The sequence below is a fragment of the Rhyacophila brunnea genome, unplaced genomic scaffold, assembly GCF_057557595.1.
Source record: "Rhyacophila brunnea isolate RB1 unplaced genomic scaffold, BYU_Rbru_1.0 scaffold_2, whole genome shotgun sequence".
NCBI lineage: Eukaryota > Metazoa > Arthropoda > Insecta > Trichoptera > Rhyacophilidae > Rhyacophila > Rhyacophila brunnea.
The window spans coordinates 43,155,444-43,171,475 of record NW_028232859.1 but is presented as its reverse complement, the minus strand read 5'-3'; positions in this window follow the sequence as shown (position 1 = coordinate 43,171,475).

Below are 16,032 nucleotides of genomic sequence, written 5' to 3'. Positions count from 1 at the left end.
TGCGAACCGGAGCACTCGATAATTTTCTGAAGATATCAAATTTGATGTGAGTTTTATAAAAATAAGTGTAAATAAGTGTGTAAATTATTTGTTCCACGAGACGGAGCGACAATTTTACCGATTTCGAGCCCTGGTTTATTCAATATCGAATATTATGTTGTATGACAACCTTATCATCAATCAGGTATATGTTTTACACCATTTTTGTGTGAGCTTAATTATATTGCTATGATATAATATTTATTATTATTTTTGGATTATTTATTACCTAAGAAACAATTTTGTTAGAAACTTTTAAACTATTTATAATAAATAAGACGTAAATCATCTTAATGTCATTAATGAGAAGGACATAACTATAGAATATTTCCAATAACTGGGAAATTAGTTTGAACTTATAAAATATTATACCATCTTTGCAATCGGTTATTGCTTTAATTAAGTACACAATCAGTAACAAACTTTAAAGTTTGACAGTTTTATGTAATATCACAGGTAGATAGACACAGATTTTAAAGATACTGAATGGGCACACCAGAGTCACTCAAACCAATTTTTGTAATATAATACATTAATCAATTGTTAAAATAAACTTGTTTCTTTGATTTGACAATGATCCTGTAAAGTCATAACCTGACTCAAATCAACAACACCATAAAATCGGAAATACAGCTCAAATAGCTATTATAATATTTTGAAAACAGCAATAAAAATGAAACCGTTGTCCTTTATTTTCGCTGTGTGGGCAGAGTTGATTATTTGATTATGGAAGAACTGAACAACATATTAAAATAATATAATATAATAAATAATTATAAAGAATATCAATACATATTATATTAAGTTGACATTTTTTTCTAAAACAGAACTTAAGAAAACGAAACCGGTCCTTACTCTTATAGAATTGTATAGATTAATAATAAGATAATATAACACGTATTTTTTGTATTTTAATTGAGTAGGTTAGAAGCAAAAAAATAGATACTATATACTCACCATTTTTTAATGATAGGCAGCCACTATGTCCTGTTCAAATTATGATTTTTTTTAGACAATGATTTAAGTATCTCACTATAGTATAATATTATTCATAATATAAAATAATAACACTTATAATACATCTATCAAAACTGTGTAACTATTTTTACTCGCATATCTCAACGTGTAGGTAGCCGTTTTGCTTTTAATCTATTTTAAATTATTATATCATTACAAAATTAATACTATCGACCGAGGTTACTTGATGGAATTTAAATTTCAAATATAATGTATATGCACACTGGCAATGACTACAGTTATTTCTCGGTTTTTATTATAAATTTAGTAAAGTAAAAACCTTAAATTATATCTTTTCTTGGTCGTGCACTCATGGCTGAGGATCGTGACCACATTTAAATTTCACCATCCTTTGAGCGACCAAGACTTTCCATCCTTCTCGATCTTCCGCTTCTCTCAGGGCAGAATGGATGGTGCCCCCCCCCCCCCCCCAGTCAGCTCTTTCACTTGGTCGCTCCATCGCGCAGACGCTCTTCCTCTGCTTCGCCTTCCCTGGAGACTACCCAAAACTACCAGTCTCTCCAGGTTTTCCGGTCCGCGCCTGATAATATGTCCAAAAAACTGCAGAATTCTTCTCAGACATATCGTCGAGAGCCGTTCCTTTATCTTCAGTCTCTGGATGATTGACTGGTTCGTCCTGTGCTCCGTCCAAGAAATGCGAAGCATTCGGCGTCAACACCACATCTCAAAGGCATCAATTGCCTTCCGTTCTCTTGCCTTCAGGATCCACGACTCGACTCCGTATAGAAATATCAAGAACACTAATATTTGCACAAGCATCATTTTTGTGGCAATCGAAATTCCCCGATCCTTCCATATAGTGGTAAGGCGTGTCATCGCATTTTTTGCAATCTGTGTGCGCCTCCTTATTTCCGCTTCGCATCCGCCCTTTCCACTGATGGTCGATCCAAGATATACAAACTCGTCGACAGTTTCGAGGTTTTGGAGTATACTTGCTGTTGGTAGAAGGTTGGCCCGATCAACAACCATTAACTTGGTCTTATTCCTATTAATAAGGAGGCCGTATTTGCGACTCTCTTTCTCTACCCGGTGTAGCAGCTCTGTGGGTTCTCTTTCATCAGCAGCGATTAGTGTGGTATCATCTGCGAATCTTAAGTTATTTATTTTCTGGGCACCAATTATTATTCCGTCTTGCCAATGATCTAGGGCTCTTCGCATTATATGCATTATATATATAATATATATAAATTATATAAAAATCTATTTTCTTATAAATATAATAATATAATGTGTATGAATAAAATAAACCACCCATTGAAATACTTTTCTTTAAAAATGACATGATTGTAATATTTACGTTCATTTTTTATTATACCTACGTTCAATCTGAAAGGCTTATATTATAATATGATATAATATTTCCCTTCAACAGTACAAGAAATACAAAAAGTTAAATGTGTTTGAGAGGAAAGAGATTTTTTTTGTTTTTCAATTGAATCTTCGGATCTCGCGAGATTGCCATGTCTTTCCGTATGGAAGATGAAAATATGTATTTGTAGATAAAAGCATATGGATCAGAAATCGTGCATTTACACGCAGTGTGAGTGTTCAATAAAAATATACACAGTGCTTATGCGCAGGAACTATTTGATAGAATTCAAAATGGGACTGGCGTAGTCTATAAATTTAATATTGAATTTTTATTTGCACTTTTATAGTCGTAACTAAAATAAAATATAGGGTGACTTTGATTTAATTATTGGTTTTAATACGTCTCCTATACTTTACTTTTTTACGTATATTCAATTATTGACCTGTGGCTAGCAATATTATATTAATATTTAAGTATGTGTTAAACGGTATACCTATAATTTAAAGTAGGAAAGTATTGACATTTCAAGTGATGCTAAATAATAGCGCGAAGCTTATATAACAGATGAGTAAGATATGAATGCAAAGCCAGTCGTCATATCGTCGCTGTAGGATTGGTTTCCCGAATAGACCAAATGTTCAGGAGACGAAAAACAAATTTCATAATCCTATATTTAAATACATGGCGATATTTAAATTGTTATTATTACAGCATATGAATGATGTATTCATTACCATTACAAAGTAATTTAAAGAAAGGGATGATTCTAGTCAAATTAGATACAAACACATTCTGCATTAAAAGGTCAATTTCGACAAAAACGGATATTCGGGAAACCAATCCTGTAGCGACGATATACTAAAATTAATTTTACTCAAAACTCACGTCACATGCCATAAAATGCTTGAAATATAAAGCTTCCGGAATGTCTTAAAATAGTAAAAATATTGAATACGCGTTTCGGTTATGTGACAAACTTTCATGCATACATACTATTGAAAATAACACATTTTTTTAATCACGTTTTAGAGGGACGAGAACCACTTTGGGGTGACAGGTGCTGATGATGAAAAAGGCTTGTTGAAAGAGTAGAAGAGAGCAGAAGGCTGCGACTTTATTGACTGATTGAGAAATAAAATGATGAGATCGAACAGATAACATTAACAGTGCAGAGTACACACGTTGAGATATGCTTAGTCGGAGATGTTACGTTCAATTGTGGCTTGATAAGGTCGGCTCAGTCCGAGGCACGATGATAGAGTATACTGCTACTGAGATACTGGGGCTGAATTTGAAATTCCATCAATTATGACTCGCTGTTTATATAAATAAATTCGATAAAATAAGCAAACCATTTTTTATGTAGGTCACTATTGGCAATATGTTTACCGACGCACCGTTGCAACTTCGCGACGTTTTGCTAACCGGGGTTTTTATTTGACCCTCATTGAAGTATGTATTTACAGAATGGTCTGACCGTAGCTGAGATAATGTATCACACTTGTGTAACACGCTGGTCAGTCCGTTGTTGCAATTACGCTAAAATGGCCTAAGGTTTTTGACCGCCTCACATTCTTTAACACGTTTTAAAGTATATCTCATGTTTATCCCCACTCGAGAATTAAATTAAAATAAATAATGTTACAACCATTCCCATAAGGTAACGAACTTACTATTATTTCTGCTTTCCCTAGTATAATATTGCGCTTGCGTGACGTCACCTAGTGCGAATTGTATCGCTTTAGGTTGAAATAATGCTGCTGGTAACGAATAGCATTATTCAATTCTGAATTAAATAAATTATTAATTATTTTATTTAAAAAATGGAAATCTTTAAAAAGCACATCTTTTCATTGTAGGTAAGCATTTCTTATTGACGTAATTTTGATTCATTAACATAAAATATTATATTATGTTTTTTGACTTGTAGTTGACTAATAAACATTGTTTTTATGCGCACAAAAAGCTTAAAATTCAAACAGCTTTTAAGATGAATATTAGTTTTAATCATTGTTATATAAAGCGTCAAAGATCATCAGTTATTTCAAAAGCTTTGTAACCAAATTTTATTCAAATTGGTTTCGCTGGAAATATTATCATTCGAGAATAAATTATGGAGATATTTTCCGGTCAAATGACGCTTCTACTTATAATGCACCCCCTTTGAAATGAAAAATAGCAGCTGTCCCTTAAACAAAACCATATTTTGTGCTGAAATCGTTTTCCAAGTGTCGTTAATGGAATCTCGTCTAGACGTTAGTTGGAAAATATTCCATAGTAAGAAACGACCGTTTTTGAATTTATCTCTTCCTTTGCGTTTAAAGTAATAATCTCATTTCAATGATAGCTTCCTAAGCGTCAACTACGAGTACTTTAATGAATGAATAAAGTGCTTACTACAAACTTACACTTTGAGATTAATAAAATTCTAAGCCAGTAAGTAATCTTCGCGGGTTATTTAAAATAGCTGTATTTATATCAAACAACTACATTAATTTAATTATCCATTAGGTTTAATATTAATAGAAATATACGATTTATAATTAATGTTCATTGAGGCTTTACAAGCATTACTTATTTAATTAAATGGCTTTTCTACATTATTTTCAGAGCATTAGATTTCTCATTTCTTAGCCGGACGCTATAATTTAGCCTAATTACATGTCCTATTTGCTTATCTCCATTCATTTTATAAGTGTCTCTAGATTTTTCCTGAAACCAAGAACTTCTGAAATCGGCTTAAACTTTTATTGGACCGGTCAGGTAACGGGAAAATTTATGGCATAATACTGTGAATAAAAAGGTATTGTCTCATGAAAAACCTTGATCATAGTATATTAAATCATAATAGGAATCACGTTCGCTCTGGTTCACGCAAACCAAAGACTCGAAAAACTTCCGATATAACTTTGAATGACGCAAAAGTTCACTGTGCTTATTTCTGCTTCTTTTATAAAGATATGGATCGTGGATTTGTATACTGCATTTGGAATATTCAAGAATCAAGCAATTTAAACCCAGATCAAAATCACGGAACTGATAGATTGAACCAAAGCTAAAACCATTCCTCACAAAAAGTATATTAATATCGTGAATTGGTGGTTTGAATCTTCTCTCAGTGGAGACCTACGAAGTCCGCTCATTTACATTATGTGCACATTTGTTTCATCACCGTATAATAATATATGTTCACACAACGAATCTGAATACTTGGCGGGTGCTAGATAACAGAACAAGTTGTCATTAATTTATTACAATTATTATAACAACTATATACTTATCTAAATTTTCGTCCATTGATTGAAATCAAAATGTTACTTTTGGTAATTTTTAAAAATTAACTCGTACTAATCTATATTATAAATTTCTTATGATAATAATTAGTGAAAAGTCATAAAACCAAAGTGCATAGGTATTAAATGACCACTTAAGTATCCACTTTGTGGTCTGGTTCATGGTTATATTAAAATATGAAATTGTTCTTTTTATGGCTACGATCATATTATTATAAAACTGAGTTCTAGATAAAAATTTTAATTATTTTTCACTGTCAAATAGTAATATACGAAATATATTTTGAGTATTATTAGGTAGCTGAATTACAATAAATTATACAAAGAAAGCTCGTGTATTAATATAATACAATTATTTAAAATACATTACCTGTAATATTAAAGAGCTATTCACACTGATGTTGTTTCTAATAAGCATCACATGGTTATACTTTATAATATAATAGTGTGAATTTAATCATTAATATTTTAAAATAAATAACTCACGAATAATTATTATAAATCAGATAAATTGAATATTTCGTCAAGTTTTGAACACTGATTTTATTATTGGTATCAAAGAGATTAAACTAATAGCCAAATATGCATAAAATGTCGAGTTACGTTAAAACAAAATAATATACCTACATATACCAACACAGAATGACTAAAAAATATCAATTAATGATCTAACATCACTGATAACTTTTTTTAATAATATCGATTTTCCAATATTAACAAATATTTTTTAATTGATGTACAATAGTAAAAGTATGATAACTGGATAATAAAATTTAATAATTAGGATTTAAGCATTAGCCTCAGTAACCAATTACTCAGCTCCCCTTTATATAGTGACTTGAGACATCTTTATAAAAAAATATTTTTTTTTAATATCAATAATCAAATATAATATAATATAATATTATTACCTACTGAAGTCCAAAAAACCATATTTAGTTATACGTAAGTATTGTTCCCGACTTAGCCATTTTTGTTAGTATTAATCTGTGTATCGGTAACTATCTAAGAAGTCGTGAGTTGTTATGCCATTAAGAGAGCACTTTCAACAAGATGAGTTGACGTAGACGTTAAATAATTTCTTAAAATAGGAACTACTTAGCAAAGTCAGTATATTTCAATGGACGTATTATAGCATTTTGTATATAATTTATGTATTGTTTCACGTTTTTCATTGTGTTTCTTTCATTGTGGTGGCATATTGTGAACATCTTTGAAAAACTTTGTATCATTTTTCTATTCTGGCAGCTCAAGCATCTTTATAAGCAAACTTATCTACCCTGCTAGCTACTCACTCTCGTTCTCCATTCGATCACTTTAAAATCTTTTTGTAGGTCAATATGACTTCAAGGTTGTGGTTTTCCCACACTATATTTACCATTTTAATGTTCAATAATGTGTGGTGGCGCTTTAGCAGTGGACTGTAATTTCAGGATGATGGTCGATTACGGATATATGGGGGAGAGGGGGGGTTACACAAGACGCCAGCCACTGGCCTTTTATGAAGAGAGCGCTGGCATGCGCCGGAGCCGGTTCGGTGTTCACGCACTCAAGCACTGGTAAACGAACGGTTCGGAATGCCACTCTCACGGTTTCACTTGATGAATGATGATGAAAAGTTTAGGATGTATTATAGACGCGACGTTCGGATTTAGTGCAATGAAGGTCAAACATATGCGTTTTGAGTCACTCTGTGGTTATCGACGTCTAAGCTATAACAAGCCCGCACACGACCGCTTTCTTGATGTCACTCGAGTTGACTAAATGTAATTTACAATCACGGTTGTCTCACGACCCGTAACTGCTGGTTTTCCTGGTCTTCCGACAATGATAAATAAGGATGTGAGGTAGGTGGGAAAATAAGGAATGACGGCCACCACAATTGGCCCAACGAATGTTAATTAAATTAAATAAACATTTACTAACCAACTATTGAAAGAAAACACACAAAAATAGTGAAATAATCTAAATTCAATATACTGAAATAATTATTAGATATGTACTATGCAAACAAACAGAGAGTATATATGTAGGTACTGTTATACATACAATCATTGTATATTCTGGAGTGTGTGTATTGTTTTGATTGCATGAGTTAGACATGAATAAACAATTTCGCTTTATGCTTTTGTAGAGGCGGATACAAAGTAGCAAGGTAGTTAAAATGTTTCATGCGGGTACATTTAAATGTTAAACAGTCAAATGAAATTCGTTTAAGACTCTCCGCTTCTTTGAAATATCCAGTAAACGTTGAATTCACTCCAGCTCTCCATGCGTCTTATGACATGGAATGAACAGAAAATTGAATAAATTCAAAGCAAAACGATAAAATTTGCATCGCTCTAATTTCAGTACATATGTAAAAGAATTTACATAATATTTCATACTACTGTCGTACTTGAATTTGTATTCAATGTAACGAGACTAAATGGTAATGTAAAAAATAATAAAAAGTCATTCAATATAGATATATTTTGACAATTAGGTACAATGAAGTAAGTAGAATGACGAATCTTGCATGTTTTTAATGTGTATGTGTTAAGGAGGAGATCAAAAAACCGCCCGGACATTACTGCCCAGAAATTACCGCCCAGATATTGCCGCCTTTACATAATATTATATTTTAGATACACAAAGAAAAAAATATACGAATAAAAAATATTAATTATTTAAAATTATATTTCAATATGGTTAACCTTCTTAAATATTCTAAATTAGAAATACTACCATACAAAGGCATTAACTAAGTGTTAAAAGCTGATGATTTTAAGTTATTACTCTACTAACAGCTTCAACGGATTAAATCTCAAATTAAACTGATTATCATAAATATGTAAATTTCTATCGATACGCAATTCGAAAAACCAAAAAAGCCCTGTCTTTTTTTATATATTTTTGTATTTTTTGCGGGCGGTTTTGTCTAGGCGGATTTTTCCGGGCGGTTTTGATGAACACTGGTCACTGGCGGCAATGTCTGGACGGTAATGTCTGGGTGCAGTTATGGAGCCAGCGGATTAGACTAATGGTAACATCTTATTCTTCTTATTGTGCCATCTCCGTTATCGGATGTCGGCGACAAGTTCAGCCTGTCCATTGCTGCTCTAAATATCGAGTGCCAAGTTTAAACCAGTCTAAGGTTCTAGAGCTAGGACGTTATTCTTCTGCCAGGACCTCGCTTACCGGAGATCTTTCCTTCAATGATAAGATGCAAAAGTTGATAACTCTTGGGATGCCGCATGATGAACCCAAAGTATGCCAACTATCCTTTTTTTATTTCTCTGATTATTTCTTTGGTCTTTCTCAACCTCGAAATTTGTAACTTTATCTTTAGAGCTAGTACAAAGCATGCATCTGTACACCCCCATTTCGAAAGCTTCAAGATTCCTGAGCGTTGTGTCTATAATTTTCCACGCCTCCACGCCTCCACGCCTCCACTTATCTAACCATTCTAATTTTCATTCCTAGGTTTAGGTTGTGACTACATAGTATTTTTTCAGTCGATTAAAAGCACCCTTAGTAACAATAACGTCTGTTAATCCCATTGAGTTTCGTTTTTTTCGCTGCATTCGTGGAGACGCCTTATAAACGTAAATCGTACATTACGGTATAAAATATCATTGGCTCAACACCACTACATATTAATCATTCGATATTGATTTCATACCGTTTATTATAATGAATGCTCTCGAATGTTTTAAAAATTGTAATAAATTGTATACACATCAAACATATGAATTTTGCTAAAGGCTTCTCCTATTAATGATCAATCCACTCTAAGAAAGCATACATGCTCTATTTCCGAGGAAAACTGTGGTAATATATTGTAACCATCGTATCATGCAGTGCAATGACATAAAACTCGATTTAGTCGACTGATTGAATCGTATTATTTTCCAATCAATATAAGAGCATACATTTAATCCAAATTGTAAATTGACATTATCATACACCGTATTGAACCTGAGTACTTATTTACCTTTACGTGTGCTAATTTAAATAGCTTTTCAATCATCAAATCATCAACTGCATGAGCATTTAGTAGCATCATTAAATACATTATATTTTATTCACTTTAGACAGTTATTTTTGGACTAGATCTGTTAATTTACTGTAAATTTACTGGAAACAGATTTGATATATTATATCTGAATCAATTAAAAATATTTTAGATTGATAGCTATTTTTTATGCAACACCACTATGAATATAAAAAAATATCATTGAAACAGAAGTAGCCAAATCTTCCATACCACTCGTTATCTGTTTATAAATATCCAAACAGGTAATGGTAATAAAGTATTGCAAAAAAATACTGTGAATGTATATATGCGTATTTATACCTAACTAATTATTATTAATTATATGAATAATCATATGATTTATGCGTATTTGTGATTTCACTATTTTTATTAATTATATATACAGTGAGAGCATGATTCTGGTAGTTTGACGGAGTAGAGAAGGACTTCCAGATCATCAGAATTGTCTAACTGGTACTCCAGGAAAGGCACAATGTAAGAAGATATACTATAATGTCGTCACCAACATTTGATATTAACGATGGCACCAAAAGAAGAACTATTGGTATAGGTCTGTTTACTGGAAGCCAGGCGGGAACAGCGGCAATTGTCATAGCCAATTTCGGCAAAATTCATGAATTCAATAATGATAATCTAGTTTAACCTAATACATAATCCAGTATATCAGGTATTTTAAAAATTTCTTTGCCGCTTTACTAAATAGACAAGAATCAAACCATGACATTTGTATCATTGTCATTTCTATTGATTACAGTTCCCTCCATTCTTTTAGATTTCTTTCGGTGCTACATATTTCCACTGAATAATATTTTACATACATACCTTTATTAAATGAATATGTATATACACAAAAAATGTGATATGCGTAATATATTTCCGTTTTTTGTATTCAAAATTACAAACATAAAAACACGATTTAAAAAATATATATTCAGCCAGATTCCTTTCGTATTCAACACGTGTCGTAAACATTTTTGATTCAATTAAGTTATGATATATAATATATTATTATATATTGTACAATAAAGAATACTCCTAGTTCACCATTCCATTAGTTGAAAACACGCAAACATAGTTATATAACGAATACTGTTAAAAACATTTTTGTATATTTCGTCGCTTAATTTGAATGCAATACGTGATTTGGGTCGACCGCAAAGCTCGTGATGCATTTATATTTCAAAAGCTTTTTTCAATGTAGTGCTTTTGAATAAAATTATTGTTAACATTATTTTCCGTAATCTCTTTAATCGCCATTGAACTCTACTCCACAAACAAATTAATTAATTTACCCGAAAAATTCATAAGTATATAAAAATAGTTGTATTTTACTTATTTTGGTCTGAAATTGTGGCTACAATATTATGCATGAGTTAATGTATTCGTCATTTAAAAGGTAAAAGTCACTAAGTAATATCTTATTTTTCAGAGATAAATTAGTTTAAGTGTTGTATTTTATCGTAGAAATAAATCTTAACCTGCAAATAATGAGTTTTAATAACTTAAGGTATATAATCTTTCGGTACTGGATTATTTGTTAGTTTGGGTTAGTTTAGGTTAGGTTAGGTTTGGTTAGGTTAACCTAACAAATAATCCAGTTTATCGGCTATTTTCAAAATGTGTTTTCCGCTGTATTCCTGATAACCGAACAGTACCAATCTTTCTTGTATAAGTACTCAATATTAATTTTCAAAGATCTGAGATTTATTTGGTTGACTTCTCTGTGTATAATAATATTATACTTTTCTCATTTGACACATGCATTTATCAAGTCTGCCTCTACGAATATTAGTGAATGAACGATGCGGATTATTCAGTAGTTAGGATATTTTAACGGCGACACATCTGTACCTACTTACTAAATGTATAATTCACAAAATTGATGCAGGATGGAATAAAATTAAGCTTTTACCAGAATATCATTCATTGAGCAAGGAGTGGGTCAAAGATAAAATTCAATTACACCTATGACCACTTTCCACAAGTAACTCTATCATATCTTGTATACACAATTAATAGTGCTATTTAAACGTACTGTGGAATAGTAAAAAAATAATTATTGTAAATAAGCAACATCAAATTTCAAAATGTCTAAGTAACTACTAAAACTAGGTGTGACATTTAATATAAGATATTTACTTTGCGTACCTACCCAATGAATTTAAATTTGGGTGCACATCATATGCATAATATGATCACCGTCTATCGGTGTCGAAGGGTGGAGGTAGGCTGTTATGATCCGACATAAATAATGCACACTAAACTTTGTCAGTCAAACGTATTTGTTTACATTGTTCTAACAATACAATGTGTAGATGGTGTTTGTTAATTTTTTAAAATCAATTAAACCCTGCCTAATTTGAGCCATATTAAATGATTGTCAAAAACTATTCATTTGTCTATAAAATATCTATTATTATGCCATTAAACCATTTCAGATATTTTATAGACAAAAGAATATTTTTTATCGATTATGGTTTGGTTAGGCAGGTCTTGATCAATTTTTAAAAAAACCAACCAACACCATCTGTAATATGTATTCCTAATTCAACGAAAACAGATAAGTATGACTGAAAAAGTATGCACTATTTTTGTCGGATTGCCCATAGCATACCTAAACTATTATGGTTTGGTTTAGGCAGGGTTTAATTGAATTTTAAAAGCTGACAATCACTATCGGCAAATTGTATTATTAGTTCAATGAAATCAAATAAGTATGACTGACAAAGTTTAGTGTGCATTATTTATGTCGAATCTTAACAGCCTAACTCCACCCCTCGCCACTGCCGTCTATACTCTGCAGAATCCATAATTTATCTTCAAGATCAGAACCATACCATATTAGTTACTTCAAATTTTCTGCACCCCCTTTGCCTATGATCACAATTAGTAATTACATTCCTTTCCATACAGTCTACATGCTTCCTTTTATGCAACCAAATCATTTTATATATTTCGAAATACATTCTTTGTATATTATTTTAACTACTTTCTATTTCAATGTAGGTATCTACTTGTTACATCATTCAATAAGTCGATACACTCGTATACTATGAATGGCAGGTCACTTTATAATTCAAACTCGGCTGTACTGTATTTATGTATCATATAGTGAATAATAAATACATCACTCAGGTGGAAATTTAGCCTATAAATGCACTTGTCACATTGATTTGGAGCCTACGCTATCAGCAATATTTAGACTAAAATCGACTGACATCGTTGTTCGATTATCACATGCATAATGAATAGGGAAGAAATTTAGTGCTTATTTTGAATATTCTATATTCACGTTTATACTAGCGAAATTTCCTCTTGTTTCATCCAATGTTGATATATTACACCAACGGTTTTCAAACTTATCGTCTTATTACGTTTTTTGTGTTTATAATATTTTCTAACGACGCTCTAAAGTAGATACTAGTTGGATGTGTATCACTGATATACTTTATATGCAATTTTTCACACCTTAAAATCAAATTAGACATAGCAACTCAGTGATATATCCAGACAAAGTGCCTCCATTAAGCAGACACAAAATACCCTGCCTAAGTATATTTAGTATCTGAAAAACATACATATAAATCTTCAGCGATGCAGGAGAAAAAAAATGTTGACATTTACATTCCTTCCTTAATTTACCACATATAAGGGACGTTGCTGTAGCTAACAATCAGATCTAGATTCAATGTGAACTTTTCCATACAATCCAAAAAGTATTTTAGAGATAAAGTATTTATAGTAGAGATTCAAGAGAGCTTCCTGGTGAGGTCACAAAAATATGTGTATGATTTTATTAGCCTGGATGGTAACTGCAATGTAACGATTATACTAAATTTCTAAAATTGGACCTGACATCCTATTGCAGTGTTTTTTAATATTAGTCAAACCTGATTATATTATTATGTTTACTGGGTACGTTAGTAAAATACGTATCACCAATACACATTTATCTGCTGTAATTTTAAATAAGACCTTTATAAGGTTACTATTTACTAAAAAAAGTAACGATAGATTCTTTATTGTCAATTGTAATTTATATTCAGAATGTATTAAAATTATAATCCACTTTTCTTGGCTTGTTAATCTCAATGTTATTATTAATAATGAAAGCTCACTCAATTCAACAGCAAAGCTTTGAAGTTTATGTACTAGTTTCAAAATAATACTATTATGTATGCCATTTAGTTTATCGAAGATGCTTGTTTTACTTGGTGTACTATCAGATGTAAGTAATATTGCGTTCATATTATAGTGACTAGCTTAGTAGTCGCTTTATTCAGAAATGAAAATATTATACAAACTTATGGTTGCATAAATGCTGTTACGAGCACATATTTAATATTACGTGAAATTCATAGTTATCATGCGATAATCGTTGATGATGATTATTATACGAAGTAATTTTATTGTATTGATGCCAAATGCATACCTACATGTAAACGTAATCTAAAATAAACTTGTTTTAGCAAAGCTATGAATAGCATCGTAACGTTACGTTTCTGTTGATATTTTTTGATTTTGGTTGATTGGGTGTGATCATAGTCTTTGATATTTAGGTTAAAACAAAATATTCAGTCGCGTTGAATTATATAAATTTATATTATAAATTGGCTACAATTTTACGGTTTTTGGTACACAATTAACCTTGCAAATAAATTCTTCGCACAACCATAGATTTTAGGCGTCTTCTAAAGTCTAAAAGATTCCTGTGGATATTCATCGGCGGGCACAAAGACTGGCTGTGGTAGTGTCTGCTGATGTCGATCCACTGCTGTACTTAGGCTTACCGTAGCTTCCACTCTTCTCTAGTGTTTTATTGTCACGTATAACCAACGAATTTTATAAGTGTATCTATATGGTGAGCTTTAATTATTAATCCTTGTGATTATTTAGTACCGTTAAGGTATTACTTTATGATGGCATTTATTCAGTGGTTATCCATTCACCAAACGATATTCCAGCCCATTGCCATTTCATCTACTTAGTGACCTCTGTCACATCGCGTACGCTTATCTTAGATTCTTTTGTGGTCTTTTAGAGTTATGACCAACATGCACTTTACCATATCACGGTGCGCTGCTCTTTCTGACATTAAGGGTGGATGTTTCAAATGCATAAGTGAGCATTGGTAGCACACATTGATTACTTTGAGCTTAAGCAATAATAGTATGTAATTTTTGAAGATACTATTCAGGTGCCCAAATGTGCTACATACCAGTTTAGTTCTACGATAAATATCGTTTAACATACCACCTGTTAATAATTGAAGTGTATGCTTATATTATATAACAATTATTTGAATGAAACAGGAACTTTATCTCACATGAAAAATGAAGTAATTAGTATTTACTTGGTACATAGGGAAAATTAGTATTCACGTTATAGCCGCCTAAAGAAATACTATAAACGTATCACGTTTTAAAAATACGTCACAAAAATTTGAGATTCAACCCCCTTAATGACAGGTGATAACCCGGGTCCTAGACACCCTTTGGTACTAACGCAAAATAAAAAAATAGGATCGCGGGGTGGGTAAACTGTAAAGGGGGAGATCGCATTGGTTGGCCCGTCCGTTCGTCAGAGTTGCCAACATTGCCGAATGCATTATGCATGCCGGCCAAACAGCCATCGGCGCTCTTTGGAACGGATTACTCTTGTAAACGAAATTTAATTAAAATGAGAAGTTAACTAACCATTTCATGGATTTACATTTTCTGACACTCAAATACTCTGTTTGTAGGGATGAAAATCTTTGCGAATCACGGGTCGTTCTACGCAAACTTTATTCAAATACTTTTTTTATAATATATTTTGCCGGGGATGAAATATTTATACATGATAACACGTCATGTATATAATATAGGGAGTTGGTTGCTACTAACGCTGTATTGATTATTAATAATCTTATTTTTAATTTACTATTTTATTGTAGTCAACGAATAATTTACAAGATTTAAGAATGTAACATTCTTATATCTTGTGAATTATTTGATTAATTATTTGTAATTAAATAAAAAATTTAAAAAAAAATCTTTTTTCTAAAAAAAAATTTTTTTATTACTTAGTCCACTTTTTTTTTGTACCGGTTTCGTCCTCTTCAAGAGGACATTATCAACTAAATATTTAAATTTAAAACAACCATTTATCATTATCAAACAAATCATAAAAACGACAAAATACATATCAATACATTGCAACGAACGTCCAAACCGGTACTATTCTAAACTAAACGGGATAATTAATCAATTAATACAATGCAGTTCCACCATAAATTGACAGTTAACACTATAAAAGAAATCTTATGAATA